Raw genomic sequence first — 25,191 nt, 5'->3', positions numbered from 1 at the left:
TGCCAATTATTGTCTTGCCTGCTTTGGCGAATAATAGAAACCCAATCCTCGCGTAGAACAACATCTGTCGGCAATCTGCAAAAATCATTAAATAATAAAACTTGACACTGATTACAATATGTATTCTTTAAATATATCTAGCATCTTCCATTAATTCCACTAATATTATAATCTGGCTATTGCCCACAACTTAACAAAATATACCATATATGTAAATAACTTCATCATTATCATATATATATATGTAAATGGTAATAACAAATAAAAATACATCTAAATTCGGAATAACTATTCAGGCGTGATATTATGTGTGGAAATCGAATACACGTCCGTACATTTAAAAGTCAGTCTCACTAACGCCTAGACCATCAGGTAGGTTCCCCAATTGAAGGGAAAAACATTTCGCCGAACACTGACAACACAGTTGATTTAATGTCGAGGTTTTGTGTTCCGAGATAACCATATAATTTATTGAGTGAATAAATAATAAAATCAATTAAATAATTTATAATTACCTGTGAAATGAAATTCCATCCTCTTTTTTTTATTTTTGGGAACAACTTTCACAATGTTTAATATTAATAACACAAGACGGCATTTTTTGACACAAAATAATGAATCACTCGAGACGTTTAAACAATACGACGCTATCTTTAGCACTGCTGCGACTTTGTATTCGCTTTTGATTTTGTATTCGCTTTGGTGGCTTCACTCGCATGTTCGGTGCGCTCCATCTGCCTTTTGTTTATTAATCTGAGACCAAAAGTATATTTATGACATAAAATACCATTAAAACTTTAGATTAGATATTAAAAGAAGAATTATTATTTTTTTATACAGTTCAAAATATAAATGATAATGTTTGGGTTTGCAGTCTGATTTTATTGACGCTGGCTTTATGCAGGTAATACAATTTAACCTTTAACTATTAATGTATTGAATATTATATAGAATAATAGTAATAATAATATTCTAGAATATTTAGTTTAATAGTAAAGTACAGCTAAATCACATTTGTGTTATAGATATTGCAAGCCACAAATCAACATAAACCTATCAATTCTCGTTGCCACTAATCTAATGGACGTATGGTCTGCTTCAATACTATCTATATCTGATAATATTTACCAGAAATTTTAGCATATTTTTTAAACAAATCGAGTTAAAAACTGCTCTGGTGTAGAAGTGCGTGTGCCGTGGCAGCATTTACAAAACGGTGGATTGCTGGTTATATTCCCATGTGAGATGGGTATTTATTTGTATTTACTAATATTTTATTACGGTCGAGATGTCTGTCCTCGTGGGCATCCCCATCGTGCCTTTTTTATATAACTAGGTCGGCAAACAAGCGTACGGCTCACCTGATGGTAAGAGATTACCGTAGCTTATAGACGCCTGCAACACCAGAAGCATCGCAAGCGCGTTGCTGACCCAATCCCCAATCCCCCCCAGGAGCTCTGGTCACCTTACTCACCAACAGGAACACAATACTGCTTGAAAGCAGTATTATTTAGCTGTAGTCTTCTGTAAGGTCGAGGTACTACCCTAGTCGGGCTGCTCCATATTTTGAGCAGGAAATTCCTGCTGTGCCCTACCTCAGTTACAGAGCTCATTAAGCTATCGGGCACGAAAGCGAAATATAATATCTCAAAACGCTCGTTCGGATTAGGCTCCAATTCTTTTACATGGAAAAAGAGGCCTGAGCCTAAAAAACAGAGATTTATTGAAATAAAACTTTTTTAACCCACGCTTGACTTGGGGAGTAAGGTGGCGAACGCGTGACGAGAACGGAGCAAGAGAGAGTTGCGAGCATACATTTTCTTTCTCTCTTACTCTCATAGCCTGTTAAGTTTCTTATATCTTATACACAGTGCAAACCTATTGCTAAATAAGTTTTAGTTCAGTCGTATGGCCTAAAACACACACGTTTTTTTTTATATCGATTATAAGTATGTATAGCTAATTGTTTTAAAATTTTACATTGTATTGAAAGAGTTCGATTATTTTGTTCACGTTACTTTTGGAAGCTTTGGTTGGCAGATATATTCTGTACTATGAGTATAGATCGCTATCAGGTACTTATGATAACAACCGGGACCGAAGGCTTAACGTGTTCTCTGAGGCACGGTGGAATATTTGTCCAGATTGAATATAAATCCCGAGCGGGAATCGAAACCGTAAACTGTCGGTGTTTTAGGCGACTACTAGAAACACTACACCAGAGCAGTCGTTATGTATCAATAACGATGTATTAATTCAGTAACAATTCAGATAAACATGATAATATACAATGTTAAAATAATAAAACTATCGAAATGTCAAACTTGTAAAACGTCAAAATTTTAAAATTAAAAAGAAATAAATTAATAAAGAAAAATGATAACAGATAATAATGATGTGTTCTTCAAAATATCAATCTAATATTGAATTATATTTCCAGATGACACACAAAGTTAATATTGTAATTATTACTGTATTTGGGAATAGAGATGTGATGAATACAAATATAATTTAGTTCGATTTTCAAACAAAATTAACGAAGGATTTGTAGTAGAAAAATTGATATATTTAAATAGACGTATTTCATTAGTTATAGTTTCAATAAGTGTTTATTTTGCAAAGCGATTAAAGGCAAATGTCGTTAAAATTCCTGTAAATTTTAAAAAAAGAAATATAAAATTTAAATTCACTTTGCAATATGTAAACACCAGTGTGTACGTAGCGGATTAAGCTCTAACCTTCTCCATAATAGAAATAGAGGTCTTCGTCCAACAGTGAAACTTTTATAGGCGGTTAAAATGCAGTACAGCCATACACATGTTATAAAGTTTAAACCATCCCAGTATAATTAAAGGCATCGTAAAGTCTCTACGACGTGAAAGGGTCAAGGGTGAACGACATGTTAGGCTCGAAGTCTACACCTTTCAGGAGTCTCATCTTTCGGACAAAAGGCAGTAATCCTACGGAGAGCGTTCGCTGTTCAGGTGAGGCTGCTTATGATAGTGTAAAAAGAAGTCATTTTCTATCCTTTGAGATAAGTTAAGTCAAAAAACTCGTGGTTTCGTTTCAGACTTTTCTAAGGGATATTTATATTTGAGCTGTGAAAGGGCTTTCAATTTTCTTTTTTCTACGTCCTTCTCGTTTATTATTTTTGTGACTTAGATTTTTTCGTCACATGACTACTTTCAGATTTGGAATAAATTATATATCAAATATATGTTACACTTTCACATATTATCAGAAGAGATGTTATCGCAAAAATTTAGAGTTGCTTTATAACCGACTTCAAAAAAGCAGCAGGTTACTCAATTCGACCGTATATATATATATATATATATATATATATATATATATATATATATATAACTTATGAACCGATTTTGATAATTCTTTTTTGTTGGGAAGAAGATATCTTAGGTGTGATACCATAATAAGGAAATCAGGATCTGATGATGGGATCCCAGAGAAATCGACGGAAACCGTCAAAAATCCGCATAACTTTTTACTGGGTGTACCGATTTTGATGATTTTAATTAAATCGAAATCCGATGTTTATCGTGTCGGTCAAATTCAAACTTCATCGAGATCTGATTACAACTTTTGGAGTAAAGTAATCTTTGATAATGCGTATTTACTGGACTATTTTTTCGTCTACCTACGTTGTATAACTTGTCGATGTAATTGAAGTCGGTTTTTTTTCGTTTGCCAGCAAACGCAATTATATTATATACAAACTTTCTCCTGACAATAACGATCATAAAAAATCAATATAAATAAGTACATTTAGAAACAATTTTTTTCATACGAATTTTGTATACAGAAAAGGTATACGGTGTGTATAACATTGTATCAAGTTTCACAAGTTATCACAAGGCTTACGCTGGTTCATGAAAATGACATTTATCTTCTAAAGCCGGGCTTCAAAATACACTGAACCGCAAAGAATAAGGGTCGGTTAGACAATCTTCAATATCTTCAAAAGTACAATACCTAGCTATATGAAATAAAGACTAAATTAAAGAATATTTGATGCCATATAAAATAATATATAAGAGCTTTTTATTTATTTATGATAATTTGATAGTTTTGCATTAAAAAAGTTATAAATATGGCTTTTCTGCCTCATAAATTTTATTATTCTGAAGTCACAATGTTTTTAACGTCTTAACTCTATATACCTGGATCCTGACAACGCTTGAAGATTGGCTCAGACAATGAAATGCATCGAACTGTTGGGTGAGTTGTTTTTGTGGTCCAGTTTATATACGTTGAAGGTTAACTTAAGTCTAGCTTTACTAAAATTTAATGTCCTTTTAACCACATTTAAAGAGAGGAGGTAATTCGTCAAATAATTAAGCTGAAATAAATAATATTAATGATATACTCAACGATTTCTAACAGAGTAAGAATATTCTACCGGTGCGGTGGACCGAACACGATTAACAACAAATCGAGTGTGCTTTAGACCACACGACTGAAGTAAAACTTCTTCAGCAATAGGCCTATAGGCTGTAGGTGAAGTAAACTTTCTTTAGCGATAGGCCTGTAGGTACTGTGTCTTAGATATACGAAATGTAGCTGGCTATGCGAGTAAGAGAGAAAGAAAATGTGTGCTCGCACCTCTCTTTCTTTCTCCGTTTGCTCACCAGCTTACTATAAGTCAAGCGTGCGTAAAGAAATTTTACTTCAATAATTGTGTTTGCAGGCAAATGAAGAAAAACCGACTTCAATTATATCGACAAGTAATACAACGTAGGTAGACAAAAAAAATGTCAAGTAAATACGCATTATTAAAGATTACTCCAAAAGTTGTAATTAGATCTCGATGAAATTTAAATATGATCACATGATAAACATCGGCTTTCGATTAAATTAAAAATCATCAAAATCGGTACACCCAGTAAAAAAATATGCGGATTTTCGAGAGTTTTCCTCGATTTCTCTGAGATCCCATCATCAGATCCTTGTTTTCCTTATCATGGTACCAAACTAGGAATATCTCCTTTCTAACAAAAAAAGAATTATCGAAATCGGTCCAAAAACAACGGAGTTATCCCCGAACATACATTAAAAAAACATATATACGGCCGAATTGAGTAACCTCCTCTTTTTTTTGAAGTCGGTTAAAAATAAATAAACAAATAGAATACGCTTCAGCCTGTAATATGCCACTACTTGGCATAGGCCTCTTTCCCCATCTAGGAGATGGATCAGAGCTTAATCCACCACGCTGCTCCAATGCGGGTTAGCCGATATATTCCCTACTATGAGTAACGATCGCTATCAGGTGTACATGATAACAACCGGGACATGTCATATGCGGGGATCGAACCCGCAACCGCTAGCGCAACAGATACAATCCATGGCTGTAACCGTTGCGCCAACGCGGCGTCTGCGGAATACGACTGCTATTTGACTGTTACTTGTATGTAACTTTGACATAGTATGTAGGTTTAATTTACTGCCTCTCGCTTGTATCCAGACTGTATAACAATTAAATCTGTTCCCCTAAGGTACAATTGAGGCTAAGTAGGTATAACCGTTAAGGCATAAAGTTAATCTGAACAGAGTCAAATACTAAGCCCTTAAAGATCACCTTGGAGCTTAGTATCTTTGAGCGTCATTGCCTGTAGAACTATGGGTTCTATCTACTAGTAACCATGTCCTATGGTTTCACTAGCGTTAATTTGAGGAGAATATATAGCCTATAAGCCTTCCATTGTAAATGTGTTATCCAAAAACAAAATTATATTTTCAATTCGAGCCAGTAGTTTTTGGAGATCAGCACGTTTAAGTAAATAAACTTTCAAGTTTCATAATATTAGTATAGATTTTATATATTACTAGCTGACCCCGCAAACGTTGTTTTGCCATATATTTTATTAAACTTCATAATATTTTATTAACCCTCTTAACCCCTTCCCCCCCTTATAACTTAGGGGTGTAAAAAATAGATGCTGTTCGATTCTAAGACCTACCCGATATGCACACAAAATTTCATGAGAATCGGTCAAGCCGTTTCGGAGGAGTTTACACCGCGACACGAGAATTTTATATATATATTTTTTTTTTTTTTTATGTCACTAGGTCGGCAAACAAGCGTACGGCTCACCTGATGGTAAGCGATTACCGTAGCTTATAGACGTCTGCAACACCAGAAGCATCGCAAGCGCGTTGCCGACCCAATCCCCAATCCCCCCCCCAGGAGCTCTGGTCACCTTACTCACCAACAGGAACACAATACTGCTTGAAAACAGTATTATTTAGCTGTGATCTTCTGTAAGGTCGAGGTACTACCTTCGGGCTGCTCCATATTTTGAGCAGGAAATTCCTGCTGTGCCCTACCTCAGTTAGATTATAGCTTATATAATTTATGTACTTTTTATATAATTAATTAAAAACATTGTACATAGATGTATGATTAGAAGTTGAAAGTGCTGTTTCTGTCCTTTTAATATTGTAATGATTTGTATTATGTTGATAAATCTATACATTTTTATTTAAGTATTTATATGAACCACAGTAAACCAGTAGGTTGGCTTATTTTGTGATATAATTCCTAAAGAGAGGTCATATCATACATATGTCTACCTATACATAAGTCATCAGATCATACTATATGTATGTATGTATGTCTTTCTAATTAACATATATAAATCATCACATCATAGAAGTCGGAACCCATCTTCGGCCTGTGTATTTCAAAGCCAGCAGTTGGATGGTTATCCTGCCACCGGTCGGCTTTTTAAGTTCCAAGGTGGTAGCGGAACTGTGTTATCTCTTAGTCGCCTCTTACGACACCCACCCATAATTATTTATTATTTATTTATACACCACAAAAATGCTCTGATGAAGTTCTGCGTATACCATATACGCGCCTTCAACATGCGGTTTGCGTGTTCGATTCCCGCTCGGGAAAGATATTTGTTGCACAAATATTTCTTTCAGTTTTGATATCTCTCCTTGTGGGTCTCCCTACTGTGCCTCGGAAAGCAAGTTAAGCTATCGGTCCTGGTTGTTATCATAAATAGTTGATAGCGATCGTTACTCATAGTAAGTACTCATAGTGTCCTCCAATCCCCAGTGGTGCACTTGATTGATTGAGCTCCGATTCTTCTCCTACATGAAAAAAGGGCTTTGTACAGCAGTGGGATATTACAGGCTGAATCGAATTTATTTATGTGGGAAACGGAACGTAAGCGTGAGTGAAAGAGAGAGAGAGTGTAAGTATGAGCGAGTGAGGTATGGAAAAAGGTGGTGGCGCCATACTGATTCGAGCGAGGGATACGAGTGGTATAAAGACGGTGCGGTTAGCTTTTGTTTAAAATAAATTAATAAAAGTATTTTCGTGTTTTACTCTGAGCCATCAATCCCACATTTATATAATTATAGCACACGTATGTATGTATATCAATCTAGTAATGCGCAACGACGACCTCGACTATATTCAGTTAATAGTTGCCTCAAAAATAAACGAGGGACCGTAAACCGTAAACCACAACTAGAATTAAACCCAATAATACCTTTATTTAAGCCAAGTTATAATTAGGATTATTCGGTGATTTCGTGTCTAACGGTGGTAGTTAAGCCTTCACTCGGTTCCGTCGCGGTAACTGATGGCTGGATTATTTCAAGGGATCGCTCTTAAAGAAATGAGTCGATGGAAGTTAACCACTATTTATTTGTTGAGAACTTTATTTTGTATATAGAGAGTTGTTTAGAAAGAATTAAACGAGACTTGTTAACCTTTGTAGCACATAATTGTGTTTGCTAACGAAAAAAAAAACCGACTTCAATTACATCGACAAGTAATACAACGTAGGTCGACAAAAAAATAGTCAAGCAAATATGCGTTATTAAAGATTACTCAAAAAGTAGTTATTAGATCTCGATGAAATTAATGTGAATTAAATGTGACCACATTATAAATATCAGCTTTCGATTAAATTAAAAATCATCAAAATCGGTACATCCAGTAAAAAGTTATGCGGTATAATACAACGTAGGTCGATAAAAAAATAGTCAAGTAAAAACACATTATTAGATATAACTCGAAAAGTAATTGTTAGATCTCAAATAAATTTAAATGGGACGAAATGACACATACCACCTTTCGATTAAATAAAATTTTGTCGAAATAGGTCCACCCAGGCAAAAGTTCTGAAGTAACATACATTAAAAAACAATACAGTCGAATTGAGAACCTTCTCCTTTTTTGAATGCCGGTTAAAAAGAAGAGTAGAAATTATCAATAGAAAGGCAGTATAAGAAAATCGTTGCAAAGAGTTTTAGGTTAAATTACATAAATGTATTTATAATAAAATTAGCTAATCTTTGACTGAGTGTTAGTCGATATGAAATCTGTGGACAGTTACTTGTCGATCTAATGGAAATCGTTTTTTTTTTCGTTTGCGAGCAAACACAATTATTATAAAAACATTTCACCGTTGCTTCAACACGCGATAAATAAGTCAAAAGTAGTCCAATAGTAGCGTTATTCGAAGAATATTTCTGTTCAAACATTGTCAGTACGATCACAGAGTGTAAACACGTGTGTTGACACAAAACACTCGTTCGACATTCTATAACGCTCGCTGTATTTACTAAACGTTTATTTCATCAGACACATATGAAAAGAAATCGAAGTGTCTGTCTATATTTATTAACGGAATTACCATTTTGAAAGTAACGAACGGTTTCATTCATTTCAGCCTATCACAGTCCACTGCTGGACATAGGCCTCCACAAGTTTACGCCAAAAATAACGTGAACTCATGTGTTTTACCCATAGTCACCACGCTGGGCAGGCGGGTTGGTGACCGCAGTACTGGCTTTGTCGCACCGAAGACGCTGCTGCCCGTCTTCGGCCTGTGTATTTCAAAGCCAGCAGTTGGATGGTTATCCCGCCATCGGTCGGCTTATTAAGTTCCAAGGTGGTTGTGGAACCTTGTTATCCCTTAGTCGCCTCTTACGACACCCACGGGATGAGAGGGGGTGGCTAATATTCTTTAGTGCCGTAGCCACACAGCACAACACACGGTAGCCACACACAAAACGAACGGTTTATTAGAGTTCAATGATAAGAGGTTCATTGACCGTTTGTAGATGGTAGTACTCACATGAAGAAATTCTTCAAATGCGGTTTCAACAGTTATTTTTGGCGATCTACTAAATTAATTTTAATACAAGCCCTAACGAAAAATAGTCCAGTAGGTCCTTTTATTTGCAGGAAAATTTACATGCTCTAGACTAGAAGATTTTACATGCCCTTTTTATTTTATTTGTTCTTTTTTCTGTCGCAGAGGAAAATTTTGTGTCACAATCGACATTTTTCGAATATTTATTCAAATTATCTTTTATTCCGTTTTTTTATTCCGTTTATTTCTTATGCTTTGAATAAAATTGTGACGGTACTTTTTTTTGCCCTTTCTTCCGTTCTTCAAGATGAAGCACAAAGGGTTGGCTCGTTTGAGTCTATAGATTGTTTATTAGTATTCCCAGAACAATTTCCTTTTTGTGTCTAATTACTTGGTATTGATTGCTTTTTGATTTTTTTTTATATATATCACTAAATCGGCAAACAAGCGTACGGCTCACCTGATGATAAGAGATTACCGTAGCCTATAGACGCCTGCAACACCAGAAGTATCGCAAGCGCGTTGCCGACCAAATCCCCAATCCCACCCCCCAGGAGCTCTGGTCACCTTAGTCACCAATAGGAACACAATACTGCTTGAAAACAGTATTATTTAGCTATGGTCCAGTTATCTAGCTCAGTTATCAGCTATTCGTAAACAAATAAGACCTACGTATATAACATTATCGTCACAATTTTCTTTGTAAATACATGTTGATAATAAACAGTGTTACTGTGTGTTTATAGGTACATGAAATGATTGCGGTGCTATCCAAATATTCTGGTGGCACAATGTAGCATTTGTTGCGGCGTCTTACACTCTTAATAAAAGATAAAATTCCGCCTTAATAATACAGTATGCAGTTACTCCGACCTGACTAATCTCGGGCTCAGCATGTACATAGTCATAATCTTCACACAGTTACGCGTTTGTAAGCTCAGCAAATATGAATAATTCAATATATTAGCACTAGCTTATCTTGAAATAACCAAGTCAACATGGCTCGGTTTCTGCAGGGAATTTAAACTGGATTTCATCGATATTATTTTATTAGCTTAAATGAACTGATCCATGGCTGTAACCGTTGCGCCAACGCGGAATCTGCGGGTTCGATCCCCGCACATGACAAACATTTATATTGGCCATATATTGTATGTCCTTGTGGGTCTCCCCACCGTGCCTCGGAGAGCACGTTAAGCCGTCGGCCCCGGTTGTTATCATGTACACCTGATAGCGACCGTTACTCATAGTAGGGAATATATCCGCCAACCTGGATTATAGCAGCGTGGTGGATTAAGCTTTGATCCTTCTCCTACACGGGGAAAGTGGCCTATGCCCAGTAGTGGGATATTACAGGCTGAAGCGAAATGAACTGATGTCTAAGCTTCTGTGCTATAAATTAATTGCTGGGCAATAGGTCTGCTCCTCTTTATCTCCTATACAGGAATGATTGAAGTGAAAGGAGTCACGCTTTCCAACTGCGGGTGGATGGATAATTTATTTTCCGAGTAGAGTCATTTAGATAACTAATCTAATCTTATATATATTTTTTATTATGTACGATTTTATTTTTTTGTGTACCCACACATTAGGAATTCTAAACATTTTTGATATGATATTCAAAAATGTTTAGAATTCCAACACACACAAAAAAATAAAATCGTACATATTAAAAATAGTATGGTGTCGTCTCCTGTCAAAGATTTTCATTGTAATATGAAACTTTGAATAGTTACGGGTCTCTGTAAAGAACTCACTATAGACGGCGCCACGGTTCGCTTAAACCGAAAATAGAAATCATCATATCAAGAATTTCGCTCTGGCGGGTACATCGTTCCATAGCTTAATTGGCTAGAGCGCCGACACGGTCAGTCGGAGACGCGGGTTCGAATCCCGCTGGAGAGGTCAATTTTTGATATGATATTCAAAAATGTTTAGAATTCCTAATGTGTGGGTACACAAAAAAAATAAAATCGTACATATTAAAAATAGTATGGTGTCGTCTCCTGTCAAAGATTTTCATTGTAATATGAAACTTTGAATAGTTACGGGTCTCTGTAAAGAACTCACTATAGACGGCGCCACGGTTCGCTTAAACCGAAAATAGAAATCATCATATCAAGAATTTCGCTCTGGCGGGTACATCGTTCCATAGCTTAATTGGCTAGAGCGCCGACACGGTCAGTCGGAGACGCGGGTTCGAATCCCGCTGGAGCGGTCAATTTTTGATATGATATTCAAAAATGTTTAGAATTCCTAATGTGTGGGTACACAAAAAAAATAAAATCGTACATATTAAAAATAGTATGGTGTCGTCTCCTGTCAAAGATTTTCATTGTAATATGAAACTTTGAATAGTTACGGGTCTCTGTAAAGAACTCACTATAGACGGCGCCACGGTTCGCTTAAACCGAAAATAGAAATCATCATATCAAAAATTTCGCTCTGGCGGGTACATCGTTCCATAGCTTAATTGGCTAGAGCGCCGACACGGTCAGTCGGAGACGCGGGTTCGAATCCCGCTGGAGCGGTCAATTTTTGATGTGATATTCAAAAATGTTTATATTTTTTATGTTAAAAAGGCAAGATGGCTTTAACAAAGAAGAACTAAAAGTCATCACATTAACTAATGTCCAGTCTACGTAACGGTCAGAATTTTAGGATTCTCTTACCGAATTTTAGAGTTGGTTTTATTTTTAGCCGAGTTTGAAAATGGAGGGGGTTACTCAATTCGATCGTATATGATGTTTTTTAGACCGCCTGTTCCTCATAATTTTCATATCATATAATACAAGACGAAACCAATAACCACATATATACATGCTATTATCATTTAAAATTAATATAATTCGGCGCCAAATTAGAAAGCTTCAGCAATGAATTTAATTATTAAATCCTAATAGTTATCCTCGAAGTTAAATTATACGACCAAGTTATCTGGTAAGAAGCTGATTCTTGGTGCTGCTGCAATGTGTCTCGTCTGAACATAAAATCTCAGAGAAACTGCAGCTATTAATCAGCTGTAATCTTTCAAGATGGCGGTCATACGTCACGCTGTAACGCTCACTGGAGATAAAGTGTATCGTGTACCAAGAAACTTTATAACTTTTAATATATTTCATGCTAATATTTTTACTGAGTTCTACGCTAGTTTGCAGTTTCAAACCCCATTCTCGACGAATATTTGTGTATGTTATATAGATGATTTTTACAGTCTGAGCTATTTACCATTTTTGTATTCGAACTCCTATATTTCTGTGTAGTGTGTTCGAAATATGCAAATGATATCATCCTACTCGAGGCGGTTAAGGTTTAGTAACAACCAGTAAGATCCTATATCGATTATACAGAGATATATGATACGAAAACATAAATATAAAATGTAGTTTGGAATGAACTGTGTAAATGTTGTGATGTTTAATTACCGGTTGTTTTATAACCGGAATATGTACATAGGAGATATTAGAGAAAAAAAAAGCATAAAGGGCTTTCATGGGACCGCTGAAAGCAAAAAAGAACCCTGTCTATATGTTTTTTCACGCGTTATATAAAAAATTATAAAGGAAATTGGATTTTGATTGAAATGAATTGGAACATGATATGACATGGAACTGACATGAAGAACATAACACTGATGATCATGACATGACTGAAATATGGAAATTTTATAAATGAACGAAGTCAGATGCGCTAGCTAGTCAATAATGTATACATTTTAAAAGTGGAATTCGATGTAACCTGTAGGGAGCCATCTGTCAACATACGTTGGCATCTAATTGTTATGACGTGTAGGAGAAACGTCTTCATTTATTGGAAATAAAGGCTTTCAGCTGTAGCAAAACAAATAAGAATGACTTTTCCAATGTCATGTAAAATGGAAAAGGTGGCGAAGGTTAAGATGTTTGCCTCCCTTTAAAACAAATCACAATTACTCGACATAAATTATATAACTATCATTTTATGGATAATTTAGAACTCCTAGAATCAACAAAAGCCAATACCATGGTGCAGCAAATAGCGTGACTTCTATTTGAGTAAAGGGGCTATCAAACTTAACCTAGAATAACAACAGACAATGATAACTTATCTAAATAAAGAAAATAAATCGCCTTAATGTATATACGCACATAACTTCCGAATAATTTCTTTAAACACCTTTCTTTGTGTTTGTTAAAATCAAAATCAAAAACAGCTTTATGTAAATAGGCCCCAAGATCACTTTTGAGTCGTCATTTTACAAATTAAAACTTTAAAAATAAATCACTATATGTATAATTGTGTTTGCAGACAAACGAAAAAAAAATCGACTTCAATTATATCGACAAGTAATACAACGTAGGAAGACGAAAAAATAGTCGAGTAAATACGCATTATCAAAGATTACTCCAAAAGTTGTAATCAGATCTCGATGATATTTAAATGTGACCTATCATGTGGTCGACCTAACATCGGCTTTCGATTAAATTAAAAATCATCAAAATCGGTACACCCAGTAAAAAGCTATGCGGATTTTCGAGAGTTTCCCTCGATTTCTCTGGGATCCCATCATCAGATCTTGGTTTCCTTATCATGGTACCTTCCAACAAAAAAAAATTATCAAAATCGATTCATAAACGACAGAGTTATCCCCGAACATACATAAAAAAATATATATACGGTCGAATTGAGTAACCTCCTCCTTTTTTTAAAGTCGGTTAAAAAGTAAAGCTACCACCGATTCGAAATGAAGATTCTGCAGAGAAGAATCGACAAGAAACTCCGCAGTTACTCTTTCGAAAAATAATATATTAACTGTGTTATTTTCACACAATCACTTTTCACAAACTATATAATAAATATTATGGTAAGTTGTTGCGCGGTAGTTACATATAATTAATTATACAAAGATGATCACGAAAACCTTCAATGGTGCAAAGCTGTATTATGAAACGTCTTGAACGGAAGGAAATGTCAAGTCTATAATATCATAATAAGATCTGTCAATTGAAGTTAAAGTCAATTAGCAGTCAAAATGAGTCAAAGTACATAAACCTGTTCTATAAATTGTTAATCTGTCAACAGATTGTAAATTTATTTTAAGTGTTTCCTTGATGTTCTAAATTCGAATTATTTATTGACAAATCTTAAAAAAATGTTTGTGTCTTTATTTATGTGCATTTTTTAAATTTAAGTTTCGAACTGAATTCGAATAAAATTTAACTACTCAAATGTATTTCTAATGCGTTATTTCAATTTTAATAAATACTTTTTGTTTTTGATATTTACCTCTGAAAATACAATTCAGCCAGTAACATGACACTGCCGAGCATCGTCCTCTTTCTCCATGTAGGAGAAGGATTGGAGCTTGCTCATCCACGCCGCTCCACTGCGGGTTGGTGGATATATTGCCTACTATGAGTAACGATCGCTATCATGTATTTATGATTACAAATTTGAAAGTAAAAACGTATTATTAGTATTTTGAAAACGAATGTTTGTGAGGACGGATGATTATAATACCTTTATTTAGAAACATTTGAACTGATTGTAATTAAACTTGGTATGTAGGTTACTGGAAATAAAATAAAACAAAGTCCACTTTTTATACATAAATCACGACGGGATCAGAAATGGAACTGTCAAAACTACGAGGTACAGATTAAATAAATGAATTAAACAAATTGATTGGTCTTCTAAACATAAGCACAAAGGGAGTTAGATAAAAAAAAAATCATACACACAAAAGCCGCTCGTTTTCATAAGATAAATAGTCGAGCTGCAGTATAAACATTTAACCGGTATGAAAGTAAAATATTTATTTTATTTATTCCGCAGTAAGCTTCATTAGCGGAGTGGTTCTCTCGTCTTCGTCTAGCGTCATTAGTTGAAAACAACTGCCGACTGGATGTACTCTCGTTACACGAAACTGAATTTTCGGATTGTGAAATTGAATGTTGATACAATTTCGCTTAATTATAAGTAATATTTGCAAGAGCTGTTATAATGTACATATATACTATATAGTGTTGGAGAAAAGATTGTAATTTATTTATCTAGTAATCCAGTAGTAACATTATATTTTTAAATAACTAAAATATAATGTTGCTGTGTGGTTACGGCAAAGATGAATATAGCCACCCCCTCTCTTCCCGTGGGTGTCGTAAGAGGCGACTAAGGGATAACAAGGTTCCACAACCACGTTGGAATTTAAGAAGCTGACCGATGGCGGGATAACCATCTAACCGCTGGCTTTGAAATGCACAGGCCGTAGACGGGCAGCAGCGTCTTCGGTGCGACAAAGCCAGCCTTGCGGTCACCAACCCACCTGCCCAGCGTGGTGACTATGGGTAACACACATGAGTTCACACCATTTTTGGCGTGAACTTGTGGAGGCCTATGTCCAGCAGTGGACTGTGATAGGGTGGAATTATGATGATGATGATGATAAAAATATAATGCTGTACCAAAACCTGGAACAGCCCAACTGGGGTAGTACCTCGACCTTACTACATTTATATCATCACAGCTAAAAATACTGTTCTTAAGCAATGTTGTGTTCCCGTGGTGAGTAAGGTGACCAGAGCTTAGATGTCTATAATGCCGTAGAGCGTATAAAGTCGTAGGCCGTAGGCGCCTACGCTCCAGCGTAGCACCTGGAATGTAGCGCAACTAGACGTGGGTCACCTAGTATTATATGTGTATATGTATTAACAGATTTTTAACTCATTAAAAGTAGAGGCAGTCTCGTTTACTGTTTCGTAACACAGATTGATTATTCCTCTCAGCAAATATTAAAAACGCTGACTGATGTTGCGGTCCTTCGGGAAATTGTAACTAGGGTTGTCAAATCCTTTGTAGCTAGCTCATTAAAACGGTTATACTCGCGTATACGACTATATTATATATATATATATATATATATATATATATATATAACGACTTTATATAAGCTATTAAATTGTCATTTATAGCATGTATTAATACTGCATAAAAAAATTGTCGATTTTAAGCAGTAATATAAAGTCTCTAGTTGCAAACTATATCTACTAACAAGTTGGTGACCTTGAGCTCCTATTTGATCACGCACAGTGTCATCATTAAAGTTTAATCACGGTATGTCTTGGTTTTTTGTGTACAATAAAGTGTATTATTAATATTATTATTATCTTGGCTTTTTATTTTATTACAACACATTTTCTACACGTAAAACTTCTAGGATTCCGGAGCGCTGGGTAAACTGCTGTTTTATATTCTTAACTTTAAATTTTTATGGGCAAACGCGAATCGCATAATATACCCATAAGCGTTCGCCATTTCTGTCACGTGACGATTATTCTCTAGCCTCATCAGAATTGATGATAGTATTTTCCTTGAAAATGGCACCTAAATATTTGAATTTTTATGTATATGTTTCAGAAATCGCATTTTCACCAAGGGTGAGTTTTCGATATTCAGTGTTGACCCTGCTTAATATAACTGTTTGCTATAGCGAATGTGTCCTCATTTTTATGACGTTTTGCGAATTTTCCTCATCGTGTATAGCGATGTACTATGGTGTTTTCCATGTGAAAAATGGAAAACGGAAATGAAGTCATAGAAGGTTTTTTTTAATACAACTAGGTCAATAAATAAAAATATGGCTCATCAGATGGTAAGCGGTTACCGTATCCTATAGACGCACCTGTCACCTTTCTCACAGGAACACAAGACTGCTAGAAGGCAGTATTATTTATCTGCGATCGTCTGTAAGATCGAGGTACTACCCCAGTCGTGTTGCTTCAGATTTTAAGCAGGATATTTCGTGCTGTGCCCTACATCAGTTAAAACATCTTTGATGGATCACAACTTCTATCTAAATGTTAGGCTTAAACATTATTCTATACTTTTGATATTATTTAATAGTAATGAGCGCACTATACTGTGTGGCTACGGTACTAAAGAATATAGCCACCCCCTCTATTCCCGTGGGTGTCGTATGAGGCGACTAAGGGATAACACAGTTCCGCTACCACCTTGGAACTTAAAAAGTCGACCGGTGGTGGGATAACCATCCAACTGCTGGCTTTGAAATACACAGGCCGAAGACGGGCAGCAGCGTCTTCGGTGCGACAAATCCAGTACTGCGTCACCAACCCGCCTACCCAGCGTGGTGACTATGGGCAAAACACACGAGTTAGGTTATTTTTGGCGTAAACTTGTGGAGGTCTATGTTCAGCAGTGGACTGTATAGGCTGTAATGATGATGATGATGATGAATGAGCGCAATGTACAATTAAATTTAAAATAAGTTTGGTTGGACACTTATTTATCTAATGAGGCCTTATTAATTAGGCCTAATTTAAAGCCTTAATTATCAAAATTATTTTAGAAAGCGAAACACAACGGTTACAAGAGTCGTCACAAGTCAAAATAGTTGTGATTAGACTTAGATTATGACTTTAAATAGAATAGAACGTGGAATTATTTAAATTCCATGTCTTCAAGAACAATATGTTCCCAGGAATGCTACAAAAACACTAAGAAATATTCAATAAATAGGGGTTGAATCGTATGTATTTAATACTACTAGCCATTTGTGTATTAGACTACGAACTTTTCATACTCCTTGTAGTTTTTTTTCTCTTAATTCTAACGATATGGCTTCCTGGAAGAAATCACTTTCGAGCAATAAGGCAGCCTTATTGTGCATTTTTCTATTTACTTCACAATTATCTATTAAATAACTCTGTATTTGGTGTACAGTTAAGAAATAAATAAATGCATATTGACAATAATAAGTGACAACCCTGTATCATATCAGATTTTTTATTTAAAAAATTCCGCTCGGGCACTGTCCAAAGTAATTATAATTATCCTAACAGCGATCATTTGTTATTCTCGTTACTATCCCTTGAGTACGCGTATCCATATTTAAGTAATTATTACACCTACACAGAATTAAGATTTTGGAACCTCGACACATGTGCTTTAGTACGTCATTTATTCAAAGATTATTATGTAATTTATTAATGACATTACTAGCTGAACCAACGAACTTGGTACCGCTATAATTTCTTGGGTCAACAAAAGAAAAGAACTGTCCGATTTACTGCCGTCATTCGAAAGTAATGTACTTACATACGCTTTGGGGATTTATTTTTATTTATATAAATCTATTATTTATTAGAATATGTATGTGCAATATCTGTGTACGAATAGCAAAAACGACAAGCAATAGTCATCAAAATGGATATATTCATTATTTATATCAAAAGACACAAAATTTCAACATTTTGTACGATTATTATCGGTCATCTGATCCAATAATCAATATCGTTACCAACTTGACCGGCGATCACGGTACATATATCATACGTTCACGATATCGGAACTGCATCCAATAACGATATCCTGTTAGATAAAATGTGCCCTGTATGATTCAGTTTAAGAAATATGATTTTAAAAGAAATAAAATATGTAGTTTAAAAGCGAAGAGAATAAGTAGGATAAAGTAAAAACATTTAGGTATTTTGTCTGTTTATTTACCCACTCAAAAAAAAAACATTTTTAGATATTTTTTTTAATACAACCTCTAATTGACATTGATGAATACAGACAAGGTAATTGTGTTTGCTAGTGAACGAAAAAACCAACTTCAATTACATCAACAAGTAATACAACGTACATGTAGACGAAAAAATTAACAAACGCCCTAGTCGTCACTACGATTGTCGAAGGTTTTCCTCGATTTCTCAGGGATCCCGTTATCAGATCCTGGTTTACTTATTATGGTACCATCTTTTGAATATCTCCTTTTCAACAAACAGAACACACATAAAAAAAATATATACAATTGAGAAACCTCCTCCTTTTTTGAAGTCGGTTAAAAATACTTTCAATTTTTTTTTAGTCCTAATAAGCTCTGAATATAAAATCTAGTCACATGATCAGACATTAACTTGAACAGTTCTATAGTCAGTAAATACATATGCAAATCAACCGATCAATATCACGCATTCATCCCACATTCACGACATCTCCAAGCCAACTGTGATAAAGTACCTGTCGCGACCCTCTTTATTATGGCTGATAGCCTTCACTTCGATAAATCCAGACGTATGATATAGATGTCAATAACCTTGAGTAAGTTAACCAGAAGTCTTCAAAGTCTGGTGATTTTTAACTAAATTCCTGTGTTGACGTATCCTTTTAGAGGTAACTACCTCCAAAAACCTATTTATAATCTACCTTTCTTATTATTATTATTAATTTATTATTAAATTACATTTCTTGCTTAGGTTCTATCAGAAAATGTTAGTGCTTTCACATTTACTGTACTAAAAATTTTAAAATGATAAAAGATAGTACTTAGTTCCGTAGAGACAATTATTGTGTACCTTTGGCTTTGCGCATCACTATATAGTATAAAACAAAGTCTCTTTCTCTGTCCCTATGTCCCTATGTATGCTTAAATCTTTAAAACTACGCAACGGATTTTGATGCGCTTTTTTAAAATAGAGTGATTGAAAAGGAAGGTTTATATGTATAATACATGCATAATATAGTAAAGGAATACTGGTAGTTTTTGTAACAATGCGAAGCCGGGGCGGGTCGCTAGTAAAATATAATTATAATTGCTTGCAAACGAAAAAAAACCGACTTCAATTACACCGACAAGTAATACAGCGTAAGCAGAAGTAAATACGCGTTATGAAAGATTACTCAAAATGTGGTCATTTGATCTCAATCAAATTAATGGGATGGTCATTAAATCAACAAGACAAGCATCAGCTTATGAATGAAATTAGAATAATTAAAATCGGTATACCCAGTGAAAAGTTTTGAGGTATAATACAACGCAGGTCGACGAAAAATTAGTCAAGTAAATTTTTTATTTTTTATTTCACTAGGTCGGCAAACAAGCGTACGGCTCACCTGATGGTAAGCGATTACCATAGCTTATAGACACCTGCAACACCAGAAGCATCGCAAGCGCGTTGCCGGCCCAATCCCCAATCCCTCCAGGAGCTCTGGTCATCTTACTCACCAACAGGAACACAATACTGCTTGAAAACAGTATTATTTAGCAGTGGTCTTCTGTAAGGTCGAGGTACTACCCCAGTCAGGCTGCTCCATATTTTGAGCAGGAAATTCCTGCTGTGCCCTACCTCAGTGAAAATACGCATTATTAGATATAACTCGAAAAGTAACTGTTAGATCTCAAATAGGTGTTTGTTTTAAAATTGTTTTATTAACAATACTTTTAATATCGATATTTTGACTAGCCCGTTGGCGCAGTTTGTAGTGACCCTGCTCTCTGCTCCGCGGGTTGCGGGTTCGATTCCCGCCTAAGTCTGAGTATAATATTCATTTATTTACATAAAATGTATTAATTCTTTGTGTATTTATCAAAAAAAAAAAAAAAAAAACTAACAACAACAGTCATCTGTTACCTCTAACACAAGCATTAAGTGGCATACCATAGGAACAGACGACCGTGTGTGTATGTTATAAGATATTTATTTACATTTTTATTTATTTACTAGCTGTGCCTGCGACTTCGTCTGCGTGAAATTTAACAAAAAAGTTATTGTTCAGTTCGCAGAGTTATAAAATAACTAAATTTCTAAACTAAAGATAGCCTAATTTACTCTTTACTACATCAGCTATCTGCCAGTGAAAGTCCCGTTAAAATCGATCCAGCCGTTTCAGCAATATGCAAATAAACAATTCCACGACGTCACACCTGCTTCAACATTTTCTCCGATGTCAATAAAAACGGGTGTATTGATAGAAATGAAACGTGCGCGATATCACCGGCCATTGCGACGACCGCTCGTGAACGTGGATAGTAAACATTGTCACAAACGAACACATTCGCTGGCATATTGCATCGGATAGTCGGGAATTGTCTTAACAATATCGGTTGATTCGATATCACTTTGATACAAAACGTAAAGTGTATGTCTACAACACGAGTACACATATACAACATTTATACAAATCAATAAAATTGGAGTGTCTGTTTGTAATATTAAAATTACCGCTTTTCACTAAATACATATGGATGTATAGACGGTACATATACAAAAATGACATTTTCTACAATTTTTGTTTGTCTGTCTGTCTGTTTGTTTGTTCCGGCTAATCTCTGAAACAGCTGGACCGATTTTGATGGGACTTTCACTGACAAATAGCTGATGTATTAAGGAGTAACTTAGGCTACTTTTATTTTACAAATTTATTTATTTTATAACTCTGCGAACTGAAAAATAACCTTTCATGTTAAATTCCACGCGGATGAAGTCGCGGGCATAGCTAGTTTACAATATAAATGAAATACAATTTTGTTTTACTACATAAAACTCGTAATATTACCAAAAATGTACCAACGATAATCATTCATCATTTATGTTTCGACAAATGTCAGTATAATGATGTCATATTATTTAATTTAAAATCTATACATATAAATAAAATTGAAGTGTCTGTCTGTGACTTCAAAATAACTGTGTTTTTTAAGTGCGTATATTTATTTAATCTTCAGCCTGTAATATCCCACTACTATTGGGAGTGGTAGGACTCTTTCCCCATTTAGGAGAAGGATCAGAGCTTAATCCGCCACGTTGCTCCAATGCGGGTTGGCGGATATATTCCCTACTATGAGTAACGATCGCTATCAGGTGTACATGATAACAACCGGGACCGACGGCTTAACATGCTCTCCGAGGCTCGGTGGGGACCCACAAGGACTGCACAAACACCCAGACCACAGCAAACACCTATATGGCCAATACAAATGTTTGTCATGTACAGGGATCGAACGCACAACCGCCAGCACAACAGGTACAATCCATGGCTGTAATCATTGCGTCAACGCGGCGTATTAAATATTTATTTACACGATACTAAAACATAATCAAGTAATTAAGAACTTTCGTCCACCTGTCTTGAAAGACATTCTCTGGGTAATCTCTAGAACGGCTGAACCGATTTTTTTGATATTTCACTGAAGGAAAGGGGAGGTTATGAACCAACGTATTATTTACTTTTTATTCCCGTATTTCCATGTATTCGGGATTTACGCGGGAAAAAACTGCATTTACCGCGCGTCAGTATCCTACATTGGTCAACAACCTACATTGGAGCAGCGTGGTGGATTAAACTATCCTACATAGAGAAAGAGGCTTTGCCCAGCAGTGGGATATTACAGGCTGAGCGTAGCGAGAAGCGCAGGACCGCCCATATAGGTATGAAATAACGAATTACTTATCTGCTATGTAACATTAGTTCTCACTATCACAGATTCGCTGGAAGAGATCTCTTCTAGAGATAAGTCCAGTGTTGCTAACTAAATTTGTATACAAATAACTGTATATTTTTAAAAGTGCAATAAAGAATATATCGCACCTTCGGTGGAACAAGGGCGTATCTTACAAAAAATCGTAAAATGAGTTAAATATGCAGAAATGCCCAAAAAACACTGTAGTATCTAGTGGGACAAAGACTCCCATTAGATTCACTTTAAAAGTTGCTACACGGCAATAGTGTCTTTGTCATTTTGGATCGAATTGGCGGGCGTTTTGGCGCGACATCGTCTCATCGGTCAGTTGCGCCGTTGCCCCCGCGCGCAATGTTTTTATCTTGGAGCGCCAAAGCCGCGAAGGTAAATATGCCTTTTGATATTTGATATTCCTGGAGAGACAAAGTCATATTTAGCACACTTATGCCTTTTTCGTGAGCAAATGCTTGGAAAGACAAAGCCATTGCAACATTTGTGACTTTGTACTTCCAACATTTTTATTATTTTATAGTGTTATGAACAAATGTGGTGTTGTTATTCCAATAGATGTTTTATAAAATAGGCATAAAAACAATTCATACTTTCTCATACCGAATTCCTTTCTAACTCTGAGTAGTTGATTACACTGTGACAAATATATTTTTTTTTAATTTTAAAATGGTGTTGCTGTTTAAACTCTAAAGCTTTATTCTAAGTTATACAGTTAAATTTTCAGGGAAAAATGGGATCCCGAAGTCGAAAAGTTTTGATGATGTTAAATGATGACAAAGACATTCAGAATATCGAAGAAATGCATGTGCCTCAAATTGATAGCACCCAAGCTACCTTCGTTGAAGACCACCAGAATAAAAAAATCATCATCATCATCATCATCATACCAGCTCATGGACGCCCACTGCTGAGCATAAGGCTCCCCTAATGCTATCGACGACGATCGGTCCTGCGTTGGTTCTTTTTTTTGGCAGCGGGTCTTGAAGAACTTAGACCCCACCGCACGGGCAATTTCCACCAGCCCGTCGTTGAGCTCGTCCACATTTACGCAGTCGGCCAGGCGACAGGCCAAAGCGATTTTGGAGTTCGAGTTGAAAGCTCTCGGGGTTTTGAATCTGAGCAGGCGCAGGTCGGAGCGCAGACCCTATCAGCCGACCCCTCTCAAGCTTGACATCGATATTCAATGTGCCTCGGACAAGTCGGTGATCAATTCCTGTTTTCACAGCATTGATCACTGAGACATCACTAAATATGTGCTTGTTCGTCGACATGATAAAGTCTATCTCGTTCCTGACGGTGCCGTCGGGACTCAACCAGGTCCATTTGCGCCGTTCCGGCTTCCTAAAGAAGGAGTTCATTATAAAGAGTCCCTCCTTCTCCAAGAAGTCAGTCAGTAGCCAGTCCCGGGAGTTCCGTTGCTCGTATCCAAATTGCTCCACTCACAACTCATCACCGCATCGTCTGCTTAACTTCGCATTGAAGTCCCCCATCACAGCAGTGTAGTGGCATGTAGAGCTATGTATGGCTGTAGAGATTTCCTCATACATAGCTTCCACTTCGTCATATGGATGTGTCCAGGTCGGTGCGTAAACCTGTATGACCTTTAGTGAATACCGCTTGGATATTCTGAGTATAAGGTACGCCACCCTGCTCGACACTCTCCTGACGACGTCGATGTTGTTGACGAGAGCCTTGGGGACGAGGAACCTGACACCACCCTGGGACTGTTGGTCGCCCTCCCGATAGTACAGCAGGTTGCCAGACTTGAGACATCGAGTCCTCTCCCTCTCTTCGGACTTCAGATAAGCCTATAATATCCCAGCTCAACTTGCTGAAAGCTTCTTTCAACTCAATGAGCTTCGCGTCGGTCCGCAGCGTCCTAGCGTTATATGTTGCCAGGGCCAAGTGTCGTCGTTGGGTGTGGTGGCCTGGCTTGTGCCGGAGATTATAGCCTCCTGCCCCGCCGTTATCGTGGCTTCCACGGTAGCCAGGACTAGCGGGGCCGCCGGGGACTGGGGGACATTTTTTTGTCGTGTCTGCCATTTAGGGGGATCTGGCGTAATCGCCACGCTTGCTAGGCTGTGCTTAGAAGGCGCTGCTGCCCACCCTCTAGTGGTTTTTCCTCTATCGCCTCTTACGATACCCACGGGATGAGATGGGGTGAAATTACAGATACCTCTTTAAGGGATAGATCTCGTGCTACGTGATTCATTTTTTTTTCTATGAAAGCATCGTTGCTATTATTATTTTAGTTTCTTAGATACGTTTCTTTTTATCGTTTTTTTTTTTTTTTTTTTTTTTTTTGTTAAATATTAACTGTAAAATGCCAAAGTGGTCTGTACAACAATAACTATGAAGATTGTTTGTAGTTTTATGTTTGTTAGTTTTGATTTGTTCAAGTGGAGTTAGTGAGTAAGTGAGTTTGATTTGTAAGAGTAAAGTAAAAACGGACTGATTACTATGGACAAAGATTTTATAACGTTAATATTCACGCTAATTTTAAAGGCAAATTCCAAAGAGTTTCACTAGAGATTTTTAAGGTTTTTCAACAGAAGTTCTTAAAAAAGATGTTTAATTATAAAATAAAACATTTTTTGCAACAAATAAACTAGTATTTATTTTTCAAAATCTGTAAAACACGAACGATTAATATGGTCATAATTACAAAACGATTTAAATGTTGGTGGAACAAAGGCATAAATGTTCACCTTATTTTGAAAAAAATATTAATAGCAATTAACAAAAAATATTTGGCACTTGTAAACTACATGACCATATTCATAAATAAATAGGTCGTATTTC

General features: G+C 36.0%; 1 long non-coding RNA gene across 1 annotated transcript; it reads right to left on the bottom strand.

Moving 5' to 3' along the window:
• Positions 1–561: 561 nt before the first annotated feature.
• LOC123655673 lies at positions 562–19,327 on the bottom strand. The gene is made up of 3 exons (XR_006743445.1): positions 19,316–19,327; positions 4,986–4,989; positions 562–753 (listed from the first exon to the last, which is right to left on the bottom strand). It is a non-coding gene; the product is annotated as an uncharacterized LOC123655673 (long non-coding RNA).
• Positions 19,328–25,191: the final 5,864 nt, after the last annotated feature.

Source organism: Melitaea cinxia, chromosome 8 (assembly GCF_905220565.1).
Source record: "Melitaea cinxia chromosome 8, ilMelCinx1.1, whole genome shotgun sequence".
NCBI classification, from domain to species: domain Eukaryota; kingdom Metazoa; phylum Arthropoda; class Insecta; order Lepidoptera; family Nymphalidae; genus Melitaea; species Melitaea cinxia.
The sequence above is the reverse complement of the archived record's forward strand: the minus strand, read 5'-3'. Positions and strand labels throughout refer to the sequence as shown.